The sequence below is a fragment of the Delphinus delphis genome, chromosome 1 (assembly GCF_949987515.2).
Source record: "Delphinus delphis chromosome 1, mDelDel1.2, whole genome shotgun sequence".
In the NCBI taxonomy this organism is placed as follows: domain Eukaryota; kingdom Metazoa; phylum Chordata; class Mammalia; order Artiodactyla; family Delphinidae; genus Delphinus; species Delphinus delphis.
The window spans coordinates 78,325,617-78,349,765 of NC_082683.1; the positions used below are offsets into that span (position 1 = coordinate 78,325,617).

General features: G+C 40.5%; 1 protein-coding gene across 1 annotated transcript in view; it reads left to right on the forward strand.

The window, feature by feature from the left end:
• The window catches only part of LRRC8C (leucine rich repeat containing 8 VRAC subunit C), an 88,423-nt gene that overhangs the window by 58,631 nt on the left and 5,643 nt on the right, over window positions 1-24,149 (forward strand). The window lies entirely within an intron of this gene.

Below are 24,149 nucleotides of genomic sequence, written 5' to 3' on the forward strand. Positions count from 1 at the left end.
AGCAGTTCATTTCTAGAGGGAAACTAAATAAACAAACAACAGAAAAGGTTATACTGTGCTAGAGTTGTTTTTTTTTTTTCTGAAAAGCTCTATGCAAGTTCAAAGGAGAGGAACAAGAGAAATGGTATATTAAAACTTGAGAACCAGTCAGGAAAAGGGAGCTGGGGATGAAGAAAGTGCCAGGAAGAGGAAGGAAAGCTCCAAGTCATGGTTATGAGAAAGGACATGACGTCTCTAGGAAACAGTCATTAGGATTGACACCCTTTGGGTGTCATCAGCATGAGAGTTGAAGCCATACCCGGGAGTGGAGTCACCCCAGGAGAATGTGGTTGGTGAGATGATGTCAGGAATAACAGTAAAGACTGAATGAATGAAAAGGAGACTCCTCTGGAGAAGGCAGAGTAGGGGCAGCCATAAGGATGGGGGGAAACCAAGAGAGAGGAGGGGCTCAGGTGTGGTCAGTGATGGCAGGTGGTTCAACTAACTCACGGGCTAAGGGGAGAAAAGCAGTAAATAGGGCATTAGAAATCTTAGTGTCACTGGTTGGAAAAGTGAATTGGAGTTAAAGGCTTATGGAACTTTCAAGTAGATCATCTGAGAGGAAGGAGAGCCAGGAGAGAGGGAAATAGCTAGAAGTGGTGCAGAGGAGAAATAAAGACCTTTTTAATGTTGATTTTAATAATAGTTAACATCTAGTGCTTCCTACGTGTCAGACACTCTTCTGAACACTTTACACATGTTTTAAATCATTTCATCCTCATGCCAACCCTGGGATATACTATTATCATCCCCGTTTATAGATGCAAAACTAAGGCACAGAGAGATTAGAGAAACTTCCAAGGTGAGTAGCAAAACCCTTATTGAAGTCCAAGGAGTTTGGCCCCAAAGTCCCTATCCTTAATCCCTAACACCATGCTGCTTTTTATTTGTGGGCTGAAAATATCTCGCCCTCCTCCCCCCACCAAAAAAAAAGGATGCCAATGAAAAACTAGAGTTTGAAAGAGAGAAAGGGCATTAATTCATTCATAAATAAAACAAATAGTTGTTGAAGAATCTACTGTGTGCCAGGCACTGTTCTAGGGGCCAAGCATTATCAGTGCAGGAGGAAAGAAATAAAAGACAAATATCCCAGCCTTAAAGAACTTAAATTCTGTGGGGGAAAAAACAAGCAAAATAAGCAAAATCAGTTGGTAAATTATATATGTTAGAAGGTAATAAGGACAATGAAAAAGAAAATAAAGCATATGAGGATGGTAGGAGATCACAGCAGGTGAGATTAAGAGTTGTGGTTCTCAAATAGGGTGGCCTCACTGGGAGGTGACTTTTGAGGAGGGAACTGAAGTCGGTGCGGGAGTGGGCCTTGCAGATGTCGTGGAAGCGGGCCTTGCAGATGTCCCGGGAGGAGCCATCCAGACAGAGGGAACAGAAAGAGTAAGAGACACGATGAACAAAGCAGTCACAGGACCCCTCCCCTTCTGCAGGAGAATTTGACATTTGGCTTTCTCAGCTTTCTAGCTCAGCTTCCCTGGGAGCCTGATAAAGGTAGAATGTTAACTGTGTTACTAGGCAACATTGCTTATGGCATAAATGGCTGCTGATTGGACAACTGCATCTGGGCTGGGAGAATGATAAGCGCCTGGTAGGAGGCCATAGATGGGATTTCTGTGACTGTGGTGACACTTGTAACTGGGCATGTCCCTTGATATATGGAAGGTGTATCTACTGAGTTACAAGAGCTATTGGCTCCTTTGGAGCATAAGGCATCAAAGCCAGAGTAACTCCGGAATCTGCCTACAGTGGATCTCTTTTTCTTGCATCTGAGATGATCGTGGAGAAGCTTAGGGAGAGACTAGCTCCTGGGCAGCCGTGTGGACCACCACACAGGCAGTTGTGAAGATTCCCCCAAAGGGAGAGAGTCTGATGCTGCCTGGCTGACAAGCTGTGACTCCAATCCTGTTTCTTTCCAATGATTCTCGTACCAAATGAGGTTTATGATAATACTATAAGTTTGAATGTTGAGATGATCCTAGGAAGACCCCTGGTGATGTCGCAGGCCTGAAGCATGGGTATTCCTCGCATGTTGAGGGAAAAGCCAGGTGGCCAGTGGGCTATAGCAGAGTGAGGAGAAGAGTGGTAGAAGAATGAGGCCTGAGAGGTAACAGCTGCCGGATCATGTAGGGCCTGGAGGCCACTGTAAAAGTTCTGTCCTTGCTCTGACAGAGGTGGGACATGTTTGGAGGGTTGGCATTATCTGACTTAGGTTTTGACAAGACCACTCTAGGTGTTGAGAATACAGTATGGTGGGGGGGGCGGCAAGAGCTGAAGCAGGGAGACTACTGAGAAGGCTAGTGCAATAATCCAGGGAAGATATGAATCAGATGGCTTGGACCAGGACTGAAGCCGTGGTTCTGGATATATTTTGAAGGAAAAAACATTAAGACTTGCTAGAAAATTGAACTGAGCGTGAGTGATGTGTATGAGAGAAAAAGAGAAATCAAGAATGACTCTTAAGATTTTGGGGCCTGAGCCACTTGGAAAAAGTTTGTTTTTGAGCATGTTGAGTTTGAAATATGTTAGATATCCAAGTGGAGAAGTAAGCAGTTGGATATAAGACCCGGTAGTTCAGGGTAAGAGAAGAATGGTCAGGAGGAAGGATGTGATGGATCCAGGATCCAGGTGGGATTATCCTTGATTTGGGTGGAGGGCGTACCTTCCACAAGATGCATTTTATTGCAGGAGAGGAGAGGCACAGTAAGATGGGAGTGTGTGCCTTGTAGCTTCTGTGAAATAGTAAGTGACACATCTGCTGAGCGATTGTGAGGTAAGGGAGGTAGCAGGATGTGGCAACAAGGTAGGTAGTAGAGAAGGGCGAATTTTGGAGTGGCAAGTTTGGGAAATAGCAGAGGGAGGTGACATAGATCTGCAGGAGGACTCTATGTCTGTCTTTATTACTGTGCCACGCGCAGCACCAGCACTGCCACAGGACCTGCTTATGAACAAGCACAGGAGTCGTTTCTCCTTTTTTTTTTTTAATTTTTAATTTTATATTGGAGTATGTAGTCGTTTCTCTTGTTTACTTATTTCATAGCAGGATGAAATGCAGAAAAGAGAAACCACACAGAGTATCTATAAGAACTAGTAGCTAACTTGGAACAAAATAAATGAAAATGGTAGTGTGGACCTATGGAAATGTCTATGATGAACATCATTTAGGGATGTGGCCACAGTGAGTTCAGAAGGGGATTCAAGAACAACTTAAGCATCTCTTCCTGAGCCCTGGTCAGAACCCTCTTCCTGGAGCACAGCCCCCGTCATGTCTCTCTGCTGCACAGAAGCATCCCACTTAGCACCCTGCCCAGCACGCTGAGTACCTGCTCCTCAGATGGGTGACCTAATCTGGACACTTCACACACAGGCCTGTTTTATCCTTACAGCCTTTAAGAAGAATATGGACGCCAGTTGGGTACAGGAAGTGTAGTCTGAGATGTCAAGATTCTAAAAAATGTGGAATACCCCAAAGGAAGATTCCATCAGAACATGAAGGTTACCAGGCTCAGAATTCATATGGGATGGACCATTTGTTCAACAAACATCCCTAAGCACCCGAGATATGTCAGGCATTATATGGGGTGCTCGAAACACTGAAAGAGAAATACAGTACAGCCCCTGCCGTCAGACTGCTAATAGTCTACAGACTGTACAAATACAGAAGCAGTGCCATTTGGTGTGTAAGCGCTTTTATGGTGGTAGATTTCAAGAGCATTAAATATGATGTCATCTCAGCTACTGGAAGTTAGGGACTTGAGGAGGTGAATTTGAGCTAATTCTCAAAGAATGAGTATACAAATCCAAAATATACATTTTTTAAAAAGAGGAATGGAAGAAAAAATCAGCATAAGCAATAGATTTAGTGTGATCATTTCACAAAGCCCTCATTATGGGTCCTCATGGCATTTTCGGGGGCATCCTGCACTGGGTGGGGCATTCCCACAGAATCCAGGATGCTAATAGCACTCGCATCGAGTGATACTGGTAAGGAACCTGTGCTACCTGTGTGTAGAATCCTTATGTACTTTATTTAGCTCCCAGAAGGACCCTTGGGGAGTAGATTAGTCCCATCTTTCAGGTGAGAATTCTCGTCTGAAAGGTTACGTAATGCCCCCAAAGCCAAGAGGGATGCAGCGAGGGTTCAGATCTCAGGTCAGTTCTCCAGCATGTGGCTTTCACCCCCGTGCACCCTGCTGTGGGATATTATGGAATCATTACAGTTGCACAGATCCTGTGGCCAAATTTTGGCTCGTAAAACAGGATTTTAAGTATAAAAACAAGTGCAAAATGACTAAAAGAGAAAATAGAAAGTTATAAAAGGAATTGATTTTCTGAATTACAGCTTAGATTCTCTAAAAGATTATTCACTATACACCTGCTATTAAAAAAAAAAACTTCCAACCTATAGTGAACATTGAAGAGAAAAGAAATAAGATATAAATTACTGAAGAAAGTAAAACCACTCAGTATTCATATTACAAATGAAAGTAATGTTTCCAAGGGGGAGAATTTAATCTCTTATTTTAGCTCTCTTATGATAATCCTCTGAAATTGGTTTAATGACTGATAACTTCATAAACAAAAGGTTCTCTGTGAAGCTCAAAATCCTTTCCCATTTCCAAGGTGATCTTACAATAATCAAAATATGTTTTTATGCCTTGATTTTCCTTTTGTGAAATGAAAGTGCAGTCATTCTGATCTTACTTACAAAACAAGTTAACGCTTGGGGTTTGAAAACACGACAAAGCAAAATCTAAGTAGGGTTAGAAGAGCACTCTGGTGGTAAACTAGGAATCCAATTATTTTGGACTATTTTCTAAATGGCTTCTTCCAATGGCAAACACTATTTCATTATCTCTTTATTCCTAAAAGATTGTGTGCCTATAGGTTTAACACTATGTAGCTTTAAAGATACTGGAGGAAGGAGGAAGTCATCGACTATCAATGGGATGTTGATTCTTTCTTGCCCTGATGTAAAAGGATTAAAGTCAACACTTGTCTTACTCATCTGACAAATATTTATTCGTTTCTGAGCAAGTAGCTATTTTCAAGGCTGCCATGGGATAAGAGCATGCATAAAGAGCATTCCTTAGATTACATCAGAAAGAAACAAAGAAACAAATATAAACTCATTGTAAACCAGGAGAGTGTACGTATCCTATTTCTGTACAGTCACAGACCCTCAAGGACCCATAGCGTAAACACCCAATCTTGTGCTATAAATAAACAACATTATTCAACTACTCAAAACACTCAATAAAATAGACGAAATCCTGAAAGGTCAACACGTTGCTTCCTGGAAAAATAAGATTGCTTTAGATCTCTGCTCCGTGACTCCAGGTTATCTTATGATGACCAAATCCACAACAGCCCATCGTCAGGCCATTACCAAATATAGAGTTAACAGTTAGAAACCAGAAGCAGGAACTGGAAGACAAGCCCCCTGAAAACCCTAGGGGACTGCTCTGTGACTGCTACACAGGAAAGACATTTCCTGCTTTCTGAATTGGGTGGTGGGGGGGGAAGCCAAGGGAATGATTTCAATGACTTGAAACCACCTACCAAAAAAAAAATTCCTTGTGGACTAAGCCAGTCGCCAGGAGCAAACTGGCTGGCACCAGCAGGATCACACTGGACAAGAGTTGGTGCATCTGAGCTGCTTGGTTGGAGTTAATCCCCACTTTTATTTTTGGTACATACTCAACTGCTTCTCTGATTTAGAACCATCAGCATCAACGCCATGGCACATGGCCTTCAGCCGATAATGCTCACAGGCAGTTCACTGGAAAGCACGGGTGGTAAAAATTATAGACCGCAGAGGGATTTCAGAGTAGTTCATTTTGATAATGTGCCCTGAATCCTTGCTTCTATAATACCTCTCTCCCCCAGTCCTCTGTCCCATACTAACCGGGATCTCTAGTAGATCTTTTTCTTTTGCCAGATCTGAATTTACAGATGGAGACTCAGAAATTCGTACTTAGATTAGCCTATTGTTTAAGGTGAAATTCAGAATGCTAATGAAACAGCAGATAGCACCAATGGGTAGGCTTAAAATGAAGACCTCGTCTACGATATGTTTTATAAAGTTTCTGTGTACCCACGACATGTCAATATTCTACTTCAGTCTTTGGAGAATATGAAACAAAAATCATTTGATGGTGAACATAATTTTAAAGAAAACCTTTCGCATCTCTGTAGGGATGGCGGTAGATGCTGTGAGAGAAACACTACTTCAGAATCCCTGTTACATCTAGTAACAAAAATATGCCTCAGTTAGGACTTCCTTGTTATGGTGGTTTATTCAAACTGATACTTTTTTCTTCCCTAGAACTTTATTTCTTGTCATCTATCACCTTGACAACTTAATGTGCAGTGAATTCCTGGCCACAAGAATAATATATGAGTGCCTTTCACCTCACTTGCTTGGGTTTAACACAGGGCATGAATCTAAATGCTTTTCTTAGATCATCGGATGCCGTCCAATGCCAGTCAGTGAATGGGGAACATTTCCTTTTATTTCACTGTTATGGATTGTTATGACCATGTTGCCATTGATTGTTTAATATTACATCTTTTCCCTCAAATAATAAAGCACTGACAGAGTACTGGATTTTTTTCCTATGTGAAGCAAATGAGATTTACTGTATATTTAGTCTCTGTTGTGGATCCTGTACTGTAAATCACCAAAATGCATGTTTAAAAATCTCTGTTAAGTGGGTTTATCATGATATGGAGGGAGATAATCTTGTATTTCTAATCAGGACCCCTGATTTGGAGACCCTCCCCGATCCTCTCATCCTATCAGGCGAACAGATCCACTTGAATTCTTCTGTCCTCGCTTGGTTCCTCTCCAAGGCCCTTCTTCCCCATTTCGCTGAGAACACTGACCACATCTGGATCCTCCCAGCCATACAGTGACCCTGTGCTAAGGCTTAGGCCAACACTGGACTACATTTTAATTACAAGGCTAGTAAGTTTCTAGGTTATATCTGGAGTCTTCTATTTAATATAAATAATGAGCGCTGCTCCTTTGTCCCCTATACTACTGTTTTCTTGTAAAATCCTGCATTTTTATTATTTTATAATCCCTATTGTTTTGGGACATCTGGCCTTCATATAGTTTTTCTTTAAATCTAGTATTATTGTTTTGTGTCTAATTTTTAAACTATGAAATAAAACACTCCCAACTAGAAAGATACATACCAACTAAAAGATTTAACAAAAAATAAGATACCACTCAGAATGGCAACAAAAACTATCAGATATCTAGGAATTAAGCTAATCAAGAATACACAGAGACTTCCCTGGTGGCACAGTGGTTAAGAATCCGCCTGCCAATGCAGGGGACACAGGTTCGAGCCCTGGTCTGAGAAGATCCCACATGCCGTGGAGCAACTAAGCCTGTGCGCCACAGCTACTGAGCCTGCGCTCTAGAGCCCACGGGCCACAACTGCTGAGCCTGTGCACCCCAACTACTGAAGCCCGCGCACCTAGAGCCCACGCTCCGCAACAAGAGAAGCCACGGCAGTGAGAAGCCCGCGCACATAACGAAGAGTAGCCCCCGCTCACCGCAAGTAGAGAAAGCCCGCGCGCAGCAACAAAGACCCAACGCAGCCAAAAATAAATAAATAAATAAGTTTATAAAGTAAAAAAAAAAAAGAATACACAAGAACTTAAAAACTTTTAAATGCCTAGTCAATGACATATAAGACAATTTGAATAAATGGAAAGACATTGTATGTCTTTGGATGGCACAAACTTGATATTACAAAGATGTTCAGTCCTCACAAATTAGTTTATAAATTCAAAGCAATATTAAGAAAAGTCTAGTTAGATTTTTTTTTAAGAAAAAGCAACTTGGTGAACATATACCAAAATTTATTTGAAGAGTGCTCACTTATGGTGGTGAAGAGGAATAGAATGGTGTAAGGTGATAAAAGGAAAGAAAAGAAACAGAGGAGGAAGAGGAGATGAAGGAGATGGGGAGGGAGGGGTTTTGCAGGACCTGATAACATACTGTACCTTGAGAAATATGGAGAGTTCAGCCCTCTGCCCCGAGGGTCCCCAATCCCACCGCACACACAACAAAACACTTTGACTATATGAACTAATTTCTTCAGAAGCTCCATCTAATTCTCATCCCTTTTCCAGTTGTAAATTTATAAATCTCTGTGCAAATATTCTATTTCACAAGGAGGAAATTTCCTAACTCTAGATTTCACAAGTGGGTAAATTGTTAGCTCTAAGATTTAGAATCCCTCTGTTTCAAAAACAAAACTCTAGTTGGAAGAATTACCTCTAATTGTTAGGAATAGAAACTTTATAAGGCCAGGCCTCGTCTGTAGGGTTCATTCCCACATCCCCAGAATGAAAGACAATAGCAGTCCTGTGGGTCATGTGTAAGCGCTCACCAGAGTTCATTCTGTGGAATGAAGGGACGAGTGAGTGAGGAAAAGTGGATGAGACATTTTTGGCATGTGCTAATGTACAGTGAGCATTTAACGGCTGTGGAAAGGGACTGAGACCTTTGAATTACAGAGATACTGTGCTAATTTCTGGGTATTTTACACCATAACTTAAGAGATTGTGACCAGCATAAAAGAGAGACCAAAAACCCTTATATGAGACCTGGCTGAAGGTATATATAGCCTAAAGTTGAGAAGATTGATGGGACTATGAAAACAGACAGGAGATGCTCAGAGAGCTGCCATGTGGAAAGTGTAGATGTTTTAAACTGATTCCACGTGTCCTAGAACACCAAATAGAACCAACAGCAGAAGTTTTAGGAAAGAAGATTTTCGCTCAATACAAACTCAACTTTCAAAAAGTTAACAACTTTCTGAAAATGTCATGTTAGGTAGTGAGATTCCTATTATTGCAGATGCCCATTGTAGAGAGTGAATAGCCTGGTGGAGGGGAGGCTACAAGGAGAGTCCACGTGTCCTCAGACAGAACCATGCGCATTTGTCTTTAACATATAATAAATAGTTCCAGGCAATGGGGTTAGGCAGTGATAAAAATGACAAGGCCCTGCCAAAAAAATAAAGATACATTTAAAATATAATGTCAGATATAAGTGCTTTGTAAGGAAAAAGCAGTGTAAGGAGAGAGAGGGACAGGGGTCCTACTTTAAGTAGGGTTGTCCTCTCTGAAAAAGTCACATTGGAGCAGAACTAAAGGAACTGAGAGAGGGAGGTATGTGGGTATCTGGGAGAAGAACATTCCAGGCAAAGGAATCACAAGAGGCCAGTGTGGCAGATATAGAGACAGCACGGGGGAGTGTAGCCCCTTGCAGTGTTTTCTTGCTAGGATCCACTGTGTAAGACTTGAAGTCAGTATTGACCTAAATTGAGCATTACTGCAAATGTCAGCCTTCTGAGATTTAAGCTTCAGACTTGCCAGAGTTAAGAAAAAGCATTTAATCCTGCGGTATCTGGAACCTGGGACCTTATGAACTACCAAAACAATTAGTATTACCTCTTTGTTGACACTTAACTAACCACAGTGTGTGGAAGCAAATGTTAAGAACATATCTCATGGCCCATTCAAGACTTCAGGTTGCTAAAAGGCAGGATCTGTGTGTGAGACATCTTTGTACCCACCTTTGTGTCTTAGACCTAACGCTCAAGAAATGTGTGTTGAGTGAATGCATCAATGTGCTTCAGCAGCTCTAAGAATTCATTGACTCTTTTAATAATAAAAACAATTGTACAAACTGTCATTTAAAACTGGATCATAAACTGATGGAGGAGAGCTTTGTGTGGGATAATTAACGACAAGGTGATAAAAATCAGATCTCCCCTGCAAAAAGTAGAAAAAGCGGCCAGCAGCAAATGATCTCTCTTTAGTAGCATCAGAGATTAACCACAGCACTCTGCAGAGCTGGACAGGAATACTAGGAGCATCCTCTCTAGAATAATTAGCATAAACCTAGTGCCAGAGAAGGGAGACAGGCCCTTATGCTTGAGCAATAAACCTGAAAGAAAAAGTCCTTTGAGGATGTACCGCAAAAATGTGCTAATAATAGATCAACAATTCCTGACTTGTATATGTTATATGCCCTCACATGTTAGAAAACTACAGCCAAAGTCTGTGTATAAAAAAAAATCATGCTGTTGTGACAGAGAAACTTAAGAAACGATAGACATTGAGGCACCTCAGTAGAGCAAGTTACAGAATCATTTCAGTGAGACCAATGAAGTATATTTTTACAGAACTGAGAATTTATGTTTTGGCCATATGTGGTTGTTTTATAATAAAGTTGAATGCCATGGTGAAAACCAGGTTTTTCTTACCCGGATGATTGCCCATTCATACAGATGTCGTATGGAGAAGAATATTTCGGGCATCCCCAAATAAACCACATTATGAGTGTTGATTGAGTTCTGTAACAGTATTAGTACTTGATCTTGTACCCATGGAATAGATTTTATGAACTGCCCTGAGAGCCTAAAAACCTCCATGTTGTTTTGTGGGAAAATGGTTTCTTCTTTCTAAACAACGAGTTTTCAAATGAACTTTTGAGGGCTTGCTAATGTTCATTAACTATTTAGTATACTTTAGTCTTTTGGAGATTTTTTAAAATTCGTTTAAAATTTAGTGGTTTCTGAGTCATGGTGATATTTTCATGATATTTGTTTATTCTAATCTAAGAAGGTTATAATCCTGCACTAGTTAAATGTCTTTTAAAAATAAAAATAATAGAATTTCAGAATTGGAAAAGAATTTAGAGGTGATTTAGTATAAGTTCTCATCCAGTATAGAAATCTTTTATAGTTCCTTGATGGATTAATATCTAGTTTCTACTTGAGTGTATTTGGTGATAGCAAGAAGTGTTCTGTTTAATGAAATTTTTGCTATGAAACTGCAGATAAATCAGTGCATATTTATTGAATGTTGACTAGGTTCCCAGCACTGTTAGGTATTATTGGGAATAAAAAATAATTTAAGGCTCCATCTCTGCCCCAAAGGAGCTTAAGGAATAGTTGGAGAAGCAAAATAACACATTCATTCATTGTACCAGTTTATTCAGTATGCGATGTTATAGGCACTGTGCTAAGTTCTGACAACACAAAACTTGGTCTTGGACCTGAAGTTGTTTAAACTGTTGCAAAGATGGACATTCACATACATCCTTCTAAAACAGAAGATAATTGCTGCGGGGTGTGTGTGTGTGTGTGTGTGTGTGTGTGTGTGTGTGTGTGTGTTCATATTGCAATGACCATATATTGCAATAGCTGCAAAAGAGGAAGGATAGTTAAGTCTACCTGGGGAAATCACGTTTCTTGATATTCTAGGTAGGATGGTTTAAATTATATTCCTGAAAAAAAAAATGTGTTGTGGTGTGTTACAAAGAATAAGACTTGTGGGGCAAATGTCCACATGGACGTGTCTAGCAAATAAGACTTTCAGCTTTTTAGATGTAACAGCACTTTATTTCTAAGAATAAAGGAGTAAAGGCTTTTAAATGTACACATGACTGTTCATCATGTAATAGCAAGTTTAAATCTTTAGCCCTCCCAAGAAATAAACTATGCTAACTGGCAATATTAGAGTTAGCTACTTTAAATTTGAGTTGGCATCTCCCTACTCAAGGTATATTAGTCTTAAGAGCTAGTGAGATTCTTTGCACCGATACCTAAAGCTAAGGCTGTGTAATCTTAAATTCCAATACATTAGCTTATGTTTTGGGATGTTGATGTTAAGTTTTAAAATGTTGCTGCTGGATACTGGACTCAGAAAATACCTAATGCATGATGAGACAATGTTGTAGAGATCCCTTTCTGAATCACTTTTGTGTATCATTGTACTGGTCAGTTTCTTAACTTAATATTTTTAGAAATTCTGCAGTATCCGCCACAAATCTTTTGTCTAATAAGCAGGCCATCAGCTACATCATCATTTTACCTTGTAAGGAACCTCATATGCTCAGCGGAAATATAAAATCTTGGTTAATTTTTATAACTTCAGCTAGGTCAAGTAAATTAAAGAGAAGAGTTAAATCTTTCCCCAGAGCTTCAAGCAGAAAGCATGGACTCTGCCATGTGATTTTGGGTAAAATACGTGGCCTTTCTGAGCCAGTTTTATTAAAGGAGCAGGCTTGGCATCATTTCCACTTCACAGATAAGAAAAAAAAAAATGATGGTAAAATAGAAATTTATTATTTTTAGTCTTTTAAACTATAGACTTCAAATGCCTTCTTTTCATCTGGGGCATTTCCATATGTCACAGGTGTGATGAGTTGGGCCTCTGATTGAGAGAAGTCTGAGATCAAGGTCCACAATGCCCAATTCTTCCCTCCCACAGCTATCTGCCTTCCTCTCCCAGAGGATCTGCAGGAGCTATATAGACAGAGGACAAGACAGGCAAAAGAACATTTAATGAAAACTAAGCTCTGGCCCCAAACCTCACCGTCACTCTCCTGGTGAGCTAGGCTAGAACTCGGTTAAGTCACAAGGACTTCCTTTGCCTAAGTGCTGAAGACCTGGACCAGAAGCTGGAGGAAGCACAGGAAGCCTCCTTACCCTCTTTCCCTGTACTTTAATCTCTGTTTGCCCAGATGAAGAAAAGGGGAACCTGGGCAAGGAGGAGACAGGGTGAGGAAGGGGTGGGGAGGAGGAAATTGACTATTGATTCTCCCTAAAGCCAAGAGGAGAGCTTATGTGAGCTATCCTCCCCTGGCCCTCCTAGGGTATAATCCACTTCCAAGAGAGAGCAGCTCCAGACCCACCCTATCACATCAACTTCAAGGAAGAAGAGAGACTTCAAAGTGATGGCTTCTAAGAGGAGCTCTAAAAAGAGACTCCAAACAAACTAATTCCAAGAGATCCCCTGTTTGAACTCAGAGCCTTAACCCCTTATGAGCACCAAGGTTTAATACTACTCCTGAAATGTTGCCATGTCTACTTGCCCTCCTTCTAGAAAGAAGTAAGGAGGAACAAAGAAGAGTCTTGAGTCCTGCCCAGAGATCAGCCATCTAGATGAGTCAGAAAAAAGGAAAAATCCATAACTGAAATTCACCTTATATGGTAAAAGATCTATTCGCTTGGAATGTGTGGAACCAAATTAATGGTATTTCTGCAGTCCAGGATAGCTTAACTTCCAAAAAGCATAATGGCTGGGAAAAAAATTCTCCTACCGTCCACCACACCTAAATGATAAATTGTCATGACTCTTACCTTACCTACAAGTCTTCTTGTCATAACAAGGTACAGCTACCACAGCCTGGCAGTTGACATCATTCACTTGCCGAGTACTAGAGCAAATTATTCTTTGATTACTATAGAAAATTTCTAAAATAAATGATCTTTTTTTAAAAAGATTCTTTTAATACTTTTTTGTTTATTTGTATGATTCCAGTGTTAGAATTCTGTATCTTTGTGCTGTTTGTACATTGGTGTGGATAGTCCAGAGGATTTATGTTTCTCCGGGACTCTCCCAATTTCTTTTATCTTACTACTGCTCACAGATTTATCAGTGAACTGCAGGGTGTCCAGAGATAAGTCAGTTGAGTACAGAACTATGGTTTCAGTCCCTGGGGGTCGCTTCAGAGCTTTTTCTTATTTCAAGAGCATAATTATAAATATTTCAAAATTTTAAGCACCAGAAACAAATTGTCTTGGTTATGAATCACTAACAATATGTTCCTAATGTTTATCCATAGTTTTTGTAGATGCACTGAATTTTCTCGCATGGTTTGACTTTGAAATGGATGCTTTCCACTTAGATCTTATATTGCCATGGATCGGGCTTCCCTGATGGCGCAGTGGTTGAGAGTCCGCCTGCTGATGCAGGGGACACGGGTTTGTGCCCCGGTTTGGGAAGATCCCACATGCCGCGGAGCGGCTGGGCCCGTGAGCCATGGCCGCTGAGCCTGCGCATCCAGAGCGTGTGCTCCGCAACGGGAGAGGCCGCAACGGTGAGAGGCCCGCGTACCGCAAAAAAAAAAAAAAAAAAAAAAAAAAAAAATTGCCATGGATTAAATAATTCATTAGTCTACTTGGCTTATGGGAAAATGCCATGAAGCAAAATGAAAACAGTTTTGAATCTCGTCCACTCCCTCATTTTTCTTTTCTTTTTTTGTGTCCTGGAGAAGCTTTTCTCAAAAGAAAGGAGACGAAAACATAACATAGATACAACTAAAATACAAGCTACAGGAAACGAAAGCATCCTTGATGGCTGGAAAGTCTCAGGCTGACCAAGGGTTTAAAAAAAATTCACATTCATAGTATGTATAGTCATCCTTACCCTCTAAAAGTCAGTGTCTGTATATTCATAGTGGTAGGAGAATTGCCTTTATTAAGAGAGGTATCAAAATGCATACAGGATCCTAAAGTAGGTGTGATGGTTTCTTCTTTCACTTGGAAATGAAATGAATAGGTTGTGCCTCCCAAATCTGGCACTCTCTTTGTGTACCTTCAATGAGTCAGCACTTAGCTCCGGCTTTAGGAATCACTAGGCTGACATCACTTGGCAATTTGGAGGTTGTGTGAAGTGAGCTGTTTCATCTCAGAGGAAGGTAGCTAAGGCAAATTTTTCCAGATGTCCACTGGCATCTGATTTTATACATGTGTGTACTTGCCGTTGTTGTGGTTTGTTTTCCTTTGGGGAGGGGGCACAGTGTGTGTTTATTCACCTCATATTTAGTACATACTTACTTTGTGCCAGGCAACGTCAACAAGGTTGGAGCTTGCCTTTAGAGAGCTTATTGGTCTAGGAGGTAAAATGATAATAGCCAATTACACTGTGTTTCCACAGGTACTACGATAGAGGGAAAATCAGTACTTAAAAACTGCTCCAGTTAACTGTATACTTTTGTTCTGTTAATGTATAGTAATGACTCGGGTAATTATGCTTTAACTTTTTCAATGTTTAATTCTTCCACCAGACTGGTGGCATTTTATGTTCCTCAAGCAGAGAAATTTCTGATGATGCTTCACTAGAGAAGATTTGCTTGATGTCTGGTTTTTAATCATGTACAGATGAATCCTATAGCAAGTGTAGTGTTGTTATACCTTATCACCAAGAGAATTCGTTAATTCAAAAATCTAAGTTTTAGGGCTTCCCTGGTGGCGCAGTGGTTGGGAGTCCGCCTGCCGATGCAGGGGATGCGGGTTCGCGCCCCGGTCCGGGAGGATCCCACGTGCCGCGGAGCGGCTGGGCCCGTGAGCCACGGCCGCTGAGCCTGTGCTCCGCAACGGGAGAGGCCACGAGGGTGGGGCCCGCGTACCGCAAAGAGAATAAAATATAAAAAAAAAAAAAAAAAAAAATCTAAGTTTTAATCAGCTCACCCCTCCAACCCCTTCGATTTTTTTCCCTAGGACATTGCCTTCATGCCCCAGAGGTGCCAGGGTATGATCTTGTGCCTCTCCTTTTCCTGTTGCTATTGAGGAAATGAGCAACCAATAAAAACAGACTTTTTACTCAGCCCTTGTGTTTATTAATAAACATCTGAAAGTTTGTCAATTATCTCTAGACTGCTCGCTCTCTTTCTCTCTTTACTCTCTGGGTCTAAACTTCCTCCATACGCAGGGTGTTATTTCCTGACCAACACATGAGTTTTAAACATTGTCATTAAAGAAGAAAGATACCATGTGCACAGCAGGCAGGAAATGATGCCACACCCTTGCAGTTATGCTTTTCCATTTCCCCTGGAGACAAGGACTCGTTTGTGTTAGTGAGAGTGATGCAGTGTGTGTGGTGATCATGGATGCCTGTTTTTGTGCTCCAGGGGTGATTGCCCCCAAATACACATGTATTGGACTTGGAGAATAGTAAGCCTTTTGAATATGACATTTGCTGAGAATGAAATCACTTAAATCTTCGCCCTTTTAAAACCATCTTCCCTGCCTTTTCAGTTCCTTCTTTCTCAACAAGATTTCTTGGTACTTAAAATATTTTCAGTAGTTAGCCTTAAAACAGATTCTGCATTCTCAGAGTTAATCCTATCACTGATGAAGGTAAATCTCACATCTCTTGAGGATAGATGCTTTGTCTTCTAGCATCTTATTTCTGAGAGAACATAATTAGTTTGTACATTAACTGATAACTTAGTGACATGAAAGTTAATTCCCTTCCCTTGTATCTCCATCTCTTTTCCCAGGAGAAATGGGTCTACCTCAGAAAGGAAGAGCAACAGTCCACCTTTTTATTTATTTATTTAAAAAAAATTTTTTTTGGCCACGCCGTGCGGTATGCAGGATCCTAGTTCCCCTTCCAAGGGTCGAACCTGCACCCGCTGCAGTGGAAGCTCGGAATCCTAACCACTGGACCGCCAGGGAGGTCCCATCTTTTTAATCTTATTCCTTGTTCTTCCCAAATGCAGCCCTTTGCCTCCTGTCTCTGGAACCCACAAGGTTCTGACCTTACCCTCCCCGCAAAACCTATCCAAGTCCAGCAGCTTCAAGGCCCAAATGAAGTTGCTCCTACTGCATGAATCCTTCTCTGCTCACTGCAAGCCTTAGCTTTTATTTCATTTACCACATCATTCACATGGTATATATACAGCCTTGCGTGCACTGTTGTTTGACTTTTCATGTGGCTATTTATGTCTCTCCAACGAGACTGTAAGTGCTTTTAGTTATGCCGCCTTAATTTTCCTATAATGGTTAGCATAAAGTAAATATTCAATAAGTTTTAGTAGATATTCAATAAAGTAGATATTCAGTAAGTTTTAGAACGTTAGTTATGCCTCCTTGATTTTCCTATAATGGTTAGCATAAAGTAAATATTCAATAAGTTTTAGTAGATATTCAATGAAGTAGATATTCAGTAAGTTTTAGAACGTTAGTTATGCCTCCTTGATTTTCCTATAATGGTTAGCATAAAGTAGATATTCAATAAGTTATAAACTGTCCTTATAGTTTTAGACTATATGGATAGTCTGTCCTTAGTATCTCTCCGAACAAGCCCTGGGGAATAGGTCTTTGGGATCTGTTTCTTGCTAGGTCACTCTCAGATCAGCAGAGATAGCTTGTTTTGTTCTATCAGACTGGGGACAAATCTGGACAATCAGCTTCAGGGTGCAACCCTTTGGAACCAGTTGTATTTGAATCTATGGAGTGGAGGGAGGGTAAAAGATAATCACCTTTCTGTTGGCCCACCTGCCACTTTGTGGCTCCAGTCTACATGTCTGTATCCAACTTGCCATAACCAAGTTAAAGCACCATCTTTTAAACGAACAGATCACAATCTAGAGAATACCCCCGGGTCACACATTAACATATTGGAATGATGCCTGCTGTTTCACCATATGCAGCAAGTTTTCTCACTCCTTTCAGTGATAATAGAGTCATAACTAAGATTTAAAGTCTAAACCAGAGAAATAATTTGGGGGTTACAGTTCATAGAAAAAATATTGTACTTAATTGTTGAGGTTGTAGGAAAATAAGTACTCTCATATGCTGTTAGGGGGAGATGTATAAAGAAGTCCAGCCTTTTCTTGTGGGGAGAGGAATTTGACATTGCAGGTTTACCTTGTTTGGCGCTACCCAAGCAATGTTGATTCTTCATAATGGTAGTCTTGAGACTAATTTTATATTACAGCACACTGTCTCTCTCTTATGAAAAGATAGTAAAGCAAGAGTTATGCTTGAAAACACTCCCTGTGTTCAACGGGTATAGCCATGATAAAATATAAAAGGAGGTACCAAAAATGCATACATGGACTCAAAAACAAGATAAACACTTCTGTGGAGCACAAATGGAATACTGAGTGGGGCTGAAGCAACAGCTGGGCTGTCATCCAAACGCAGGCAGTAGCGGCCAGGAGCTCAGCTCCTGCCAGTAAAGGAACTAAAAATGCACCAAGCAAGATAAGAGACCGGAGCCTGGTCACTGTTTGGAGCCAAAGGTCCTCACTCCCAAAAGGAAGCTAAAAAGAATGGCAATTAACTGGCCGCTGGAGCTGGTACTTCAGAGGAAACCGTGCATCTGGGGTGCCTCCCAACCAGGAACTGAGTCAGCCTGCCCATGTCTCCCTGACTGGAACTGTGAGATCCTGACATCACAGTAGAACATCAAAACACCATGACGAGCCCTAATGGTGGACTGGGGAGCTGGGTGCAGAAACCACAAAAGAGTGCGCAAGAGAAAACAATCTCAGAACAAGTCTACCACCCAGAACACGTGAAGAAAATTATGTTAAGAAACTCTCTCAGCAAAACTGACAGTTGGAATATTGATACTCTCCACTTGAGATGAAACTAAGTTTTAAAACAAGCAGTGAAGTTAAAATAAATACATTTACTTTAAAAAGTTCAGAAAAGGGCTTCCCTGGTGGCGCAGTGGTTGAGAGTCCGCCTGCCGATGCAGGGGACACGGGTTCGTGCCCCGGTCCGGGAAGATCCCACATGCCGCGGAGCGGCTGGGCCCGTGAGCCATGGCCGCTGGGCCTGCGCGTCCGGAGCCTGTGCTCCGCAACGGGAGAGGTCACAACAGCGAGAGGCCCGCGTACCAAAAAAAAAAAAAAAAGTTCAAAAAAAAATAAAATAAAAAGCAGAAAAAATAGATTTAGAGTGGTCAAAGAAATAATATTAAAAAGTAGGTAGATATGACATAAGATCAAATGGATATAAAAAATTTAGAGATCATGGAAATAAAAAAGCCACTGAACTTTAAAATATCAATAGGTAGAATAATGACACTGTACTCAGTTGTAGAAAGATGTAATGAATTAGATAAGAGTTCTGAGTTACCCAGAGGCCAGCACAGAGAGAGACAGGTATTAAAAAGCACAAACACACACCCGTGGAAGATCAGTTGAGAGACTCTAACGTACATCTAATAGGAATTGCAGGAAAAAATGGAAGAAATGATGAAGCAAGTTTTGAAGCAATTATTTAAGGAGATTTTGCTAAAGTTTTCCAAAATTGAAGAAAGTCAAATCCTTAGCTACAGATACCAAGCAGTGTTCATCTACATACACTTAAAATTAAAGTGAAACTATAGAAGATCTGGGGTTAAAGGTAAAATCTTCAAAGCTACCCTAGAGAATTATTAAGGGAGATACTTTAATCAAAAGGAAAAGGAACCCAGGGGCAAGATAAAGGATCTAAGAAAATTGGTGAGCACATGATAAATATGTAAATAATCACAAGCAACTACAGATTATTTTTTTTTAATTGTGTGTTTCAAAGGAAAGCTAAAACAAACTCTGGGAGCAACAAAACGGGATGGTTCAGCGGCTAGTTAAAACATGCTTGGAAGGGGAGGTAGGGATTCTGAAAAGCTTTAAGTGTATATGTTTTGAGAAATTATAGATAACCTTTATTACAGAAATTTAATCTTCACCTTCCCAACCAGCTGAAGCAGGATGGAAAACAGGAGATGTGGAAGATGTTATCAATGCAACAGAAAACAGGAAGAAGGAAGAAATGGTATATATAGAAATAAAAATGTGGAGAGGGAGGCGCAAGAGGGAGGGGATATGGGGATATATGTATATGTATAGCTGATTCACTTTGTTATACAGCACACCATGGTAAAGCAATTACACTCCAATGAACATGTTAAAAAAACAAAATAAAATTATGGAAATAAATCCAAATATCAGTAAATATCCCAATATGAGTGAGGTTAGCAAAATAATGTAATAGATTAAATTCAGTTGTAAGAGAAAGAGGTGATTAGTTTAGATTTTTTTAAAAATACATAAAACAGACACCTAAAAAAATAAAACAAAATCACAGACAAAGGTGCAAAATAGAGATTAAAGAAGGATATTTAAAAAACAGAAAAAAGCCAGTGGAGCTCTGTTAATATTAGACAGCATTTCTAAAATGCACTCTTTATCAAAACAAGGTATCTATTTAAATTTTAAAACATGCATAAATTCTTGTAACACCACGCAGGATAAAAAGAATCTCAACACCCCAAGGAATTCCCTGGTTCTGAACCTTTGCAGTGAACCTCTGGCAACCGCTGATCTGTTCTCTGGCCTGATTTGCAGAATGCCATGTAAAATCAGGCAGCATGTACTTTTTTGAGACTGGCACTGTCGTTGGAATGTTTTTAATAAATTGCCTAAATGCACATCGTCATTGGAATGTTTTTAATAAATTATAGCACATCCACACCATGTAATAATGTGGCCCTTAGAATGAAGTAGATCCCTATGTGCCGATGTGTTAAGGTCTCCAAGACATACTATGAGAGTGAAAAACTCAAGGTGCAAGAACAACTCATGTAGGAAGATCCCATGTGTTTATATGTCATGTTTCTGTAAATGCACAGATATAGATCTAGAAGAGTGCACACCAAGCTTATCAGGGCTTCCTAAGGAACGGCAAGGGAGTAGGAAAGGTGAAGGGAGGATGCTCCCTTCTGTGCTTAATGTGTGTTTTTTAAAAAAGATTTATAATAGCAAAAAATAAAATGTTTAAGCATAACTTAACAATAAATGTCCAAAATCTATTTGGGGAAAGCTATGAAACACTCTTGGGAGACAGAAAATTAGATTGAACAAGTGGAAACACACACCATGGAGAGGAAGAATCAACACCATAAAGATGTCAGTGCTTCTTAAATTAATTTATAAATGTAATGTAATCCCAATAAAAATACCACCAAGTTGTTTTTTTTTTTTTCTGGATCTAGACTATAAAGTTGATTATAAAGTTCATTGTGAAAGACGAGCATGAATTTGAGCACTTGCAACACTCATGACTGATTCAGTTGTCTTTCTCCTGTGCTTGACCTGGAAGGGCACATTGCTCTTGGTATCTCTAACATATCTGACGTACAGCAGAGCCTCCACAATGGTTGACTTTTCCTGAGGCACACGCAGAACTACTCAGCACTTGTGTTCTACACATCCTACACCACCGCCATCGATGTCATTTATGTCTCCCTCATGTAACAGATAAGCTGGCCTTTATTTATGTTGCTCTATTTTTGTTATATCAAGCCGTTTCTCTGAAGCTAAGTGGTTTGGTTTGGTTTGGTTTGGTTTGAACCTCAGCCCTTTGGTGTCTCATTCATGCAAATGTGAAACTGTTTCAACATGGTACCACTGTTCCCTGCTGCTTCTCACCGCAGTCCTTTTCTGGAAACTGCCTAAATTAAGTAGATCTTAGTTTTACATTATAATAATGGGTGTTATGATTCTAACAAAGGGACTGAGAATCAAATAACCATCATCAAAGATAAACAATCAAAGATGTAGATGAACATTAATGATTTAAAACTGTGATGATTACTATTAAAAGGCCCTAAGTTTACATTGACCATGCGAGGTATTTCAATATGTGATCTAGAGTGTACATACTCTACTTAAAAATGCATCTCTTTGCTAGTATAAATGTGATAATTACAATTTAAAATATTTGATTTCTTTTCCTAGATCTGAGCAGCGTTTCAGGGCATAGTTTGGATGGGTTGCTTCCTTTTTTAAAGAAGTTTGAATTTTACTTCGTTTCTCTTGAAAGACATCCCCCTGTAGAAAGTAAAAGCAAGAACTTCAGTTGATTTCATTGACCTTAGAATTTTTTTTCAAAAACAGCTGTGGTGTTATCTCAAAATAATTTGCAAATGGGAATTCATGAATCCAACTTTAGTGAGCCCATTTCTCCAATCACTGCAACCCTTGTGTTTCTTTTCCAGAGATATTACCTAGATATTATGACAGACATGGAACAATTTTACATGTATATTTTTTATTCCTCTAGGAACTTTCACTGTAAAGTCTTGAGGAGCATTTTATATACTTATGTTACTGGATGTCAGCTGCTCCGTAGGACCTAGAGGATATTGGATCAAATTCCAGTCCGTGGCCTAAGTTCTGACGGACTCATAGAAGAATTAGGTTCTCATGGTCCCAGTTCCTGCTTCCATGGAAACAGTTTATAGATTTTTAGCATCCCAGGCAAACTCTCCTTGTCTGTTCAGTTTTGATCCAAGCATGAAATTTAGTCCTATTTTTGCTGTGATTTCCACAAAATTCATTCATAATAGGGGTGTATGTGTGCATTTAGCCGATTTTACCAAAGGTTTAGGGAAGAGTGAAAGGTATTTACATCTCAAAATAGAAATAATGAGTGTACACCCCAGCCTCCTACCATGTTGCTTGAGCTATTTCCTTCGATTCTAGCCCCTCTCTGCTCTGCTGACTCACTCCTCCTACCTCCAAGCCTGTTCATCCCAATACAGCGCGGGGTGGGGGTGGGGGGCGGTTAGCATCTTTGTTGCCTGGCTTCACCTGACCTTTGCCCTCAGTGACTCACCTCCTTCTATATCCCTATCTTCCTCATTCCCAAACTGAGATGTTTTCTTGAAAGTAGATGATTTCGTTCAAGAATTATTCTCATGGAGGACTTCTCTGGTGGTCCAGTGGTTAAGACTTCACCTTCCAATGCAGGGGCTGTGGGTTTGACACCTGGTTGGGGAGCTAAGATCCCACATGCCTCAGTGGCCAAAAAACCAAAACATAAAACAGAAGCAATATTGTAACAAATTCAATAAAGACTTTAAAAATGGTCCACATCAAAAAAAAAAAATTTTTTTTTGAAGAATTATTCTCGTATCTGCTTTTAGGAGAGTAACGTTCTCACCTTGCTATATTGTGGATCAGATTCTCTTGTTCATCTTGTTTTTTAAATTTTTTTCTCTTCCTCCTACCCTCATTTCTTTCCCCTCTTTCTCGCCCTCCCTCTATATAAAGACTCTGTGTATCTCTAGTCTCAATGCTTTTTCATCCAAAGGCAGTCTGAGGGCTGTCCCCAGAAGAAAAGGATGGGATTCCTCGTCATAATGACATGTGTGTGTATGAGCTGGTGGTGATGGTCTGAGCCTCGATGGTTTGTAGGATGGGATGTGGGCGGTGGCTTTCTCCCTGGTCTTACCCCAAGCACTCTCCCTTAGCCCTGCACCGGCAGCCTGGAACCCTACCATTATGCCTTTGCAATTTGTTTTGCAGCCTTTCCTTAAGGCTTGTTTTGTACTTTAATCTTTAAATTTCTGGGTAAAGGCAAAAAGAAGTGAGGTATAGGTTTAATTAGACAAGCTTCTCAAAAGAGCAGAAAAGGTGAAGCAGAAACTTTCAAGTTCTTACAAGCTGCTATTTACAGATATCCCCCAGAAACACCCTTTACCCTTTTCTTTTTTTAAAAGAAACCTATCTGCCTTATTTTTTTCTGTCTTCTTTCTCTGTTTTACTCTACCTTTGAAAATATTGATGCTTCTCCCAATTCTTCTCAGTGTTGCAAAGTTTCCATTAACCACGGAAGATAACTTCCTTCCTCTCTCCTGTGGCTATTTCACTGTTTAAGTCCTCACACTCTTTACTGTTGGACTCCGTAACCTGCCCTCTTCCTTTTCGTAGTCCTGGATAGACAACCGGCCATCACATTCTTTGGGACTTCAACTATGAGCTGTGTCTCTGCTGGAGTCTTCTTAGGATGTGTTCTCTTGGCAGCATGAGCAGCAATTGTTCGTGGTGACTAAATTCCAGCATCTTTTTCTACTCTGTGCTCATTTCTGAGTAGTTAACAGCTTCTGGAAAATAGAGCACTGTCTCTACCTTCCTGGGATTTAAATAGGCACATTTTAAAAATTACATCTTTGTGAAGATTGAAAGAAATATGACATCAGAAGGCGGAGAGGAACTTCTGGAGATTGTCTACATGTTCCCCTCCTACGTTGGGCTGTTCTCTTAAAGCCATCGTAGCAGAAACTCGGAGGAATGCGGAGACTATCTGGAATGGTGGAAATATACTAGTCTGCTCTGCTGTTTCCTAGCTATGTGAACGTGGGCAAGTGATTGAACTTCTCTGAACTTTAGTTGGGTTCTTCTGTAGAATGGGGAGAAGATGACCTACCTCTCTAGCGTGGCAGATGCGAGCCAGTCAGGTACCTTTGTGCAGAATATAAAAAGGCATCCCATGAGGCTGAACAGCTGACCGAGGCGGGCAGAAGCAGAATTTCAGCCCACACTTGCCCCTCAGCTGGGCACCCTGGTGCAGGACATAACCTGAAACCCTGTGTAGCAGCCAAGCTCCAGAGGTTTATCGTCTTTCCCCATGAGGAGCAAGCCTGGAGAAGGGCTGGGCAGGGGGCAGTAATGGGGCCACCTGGTTGCTTGGCAGGGACTTAGCACCTCCAGAAGG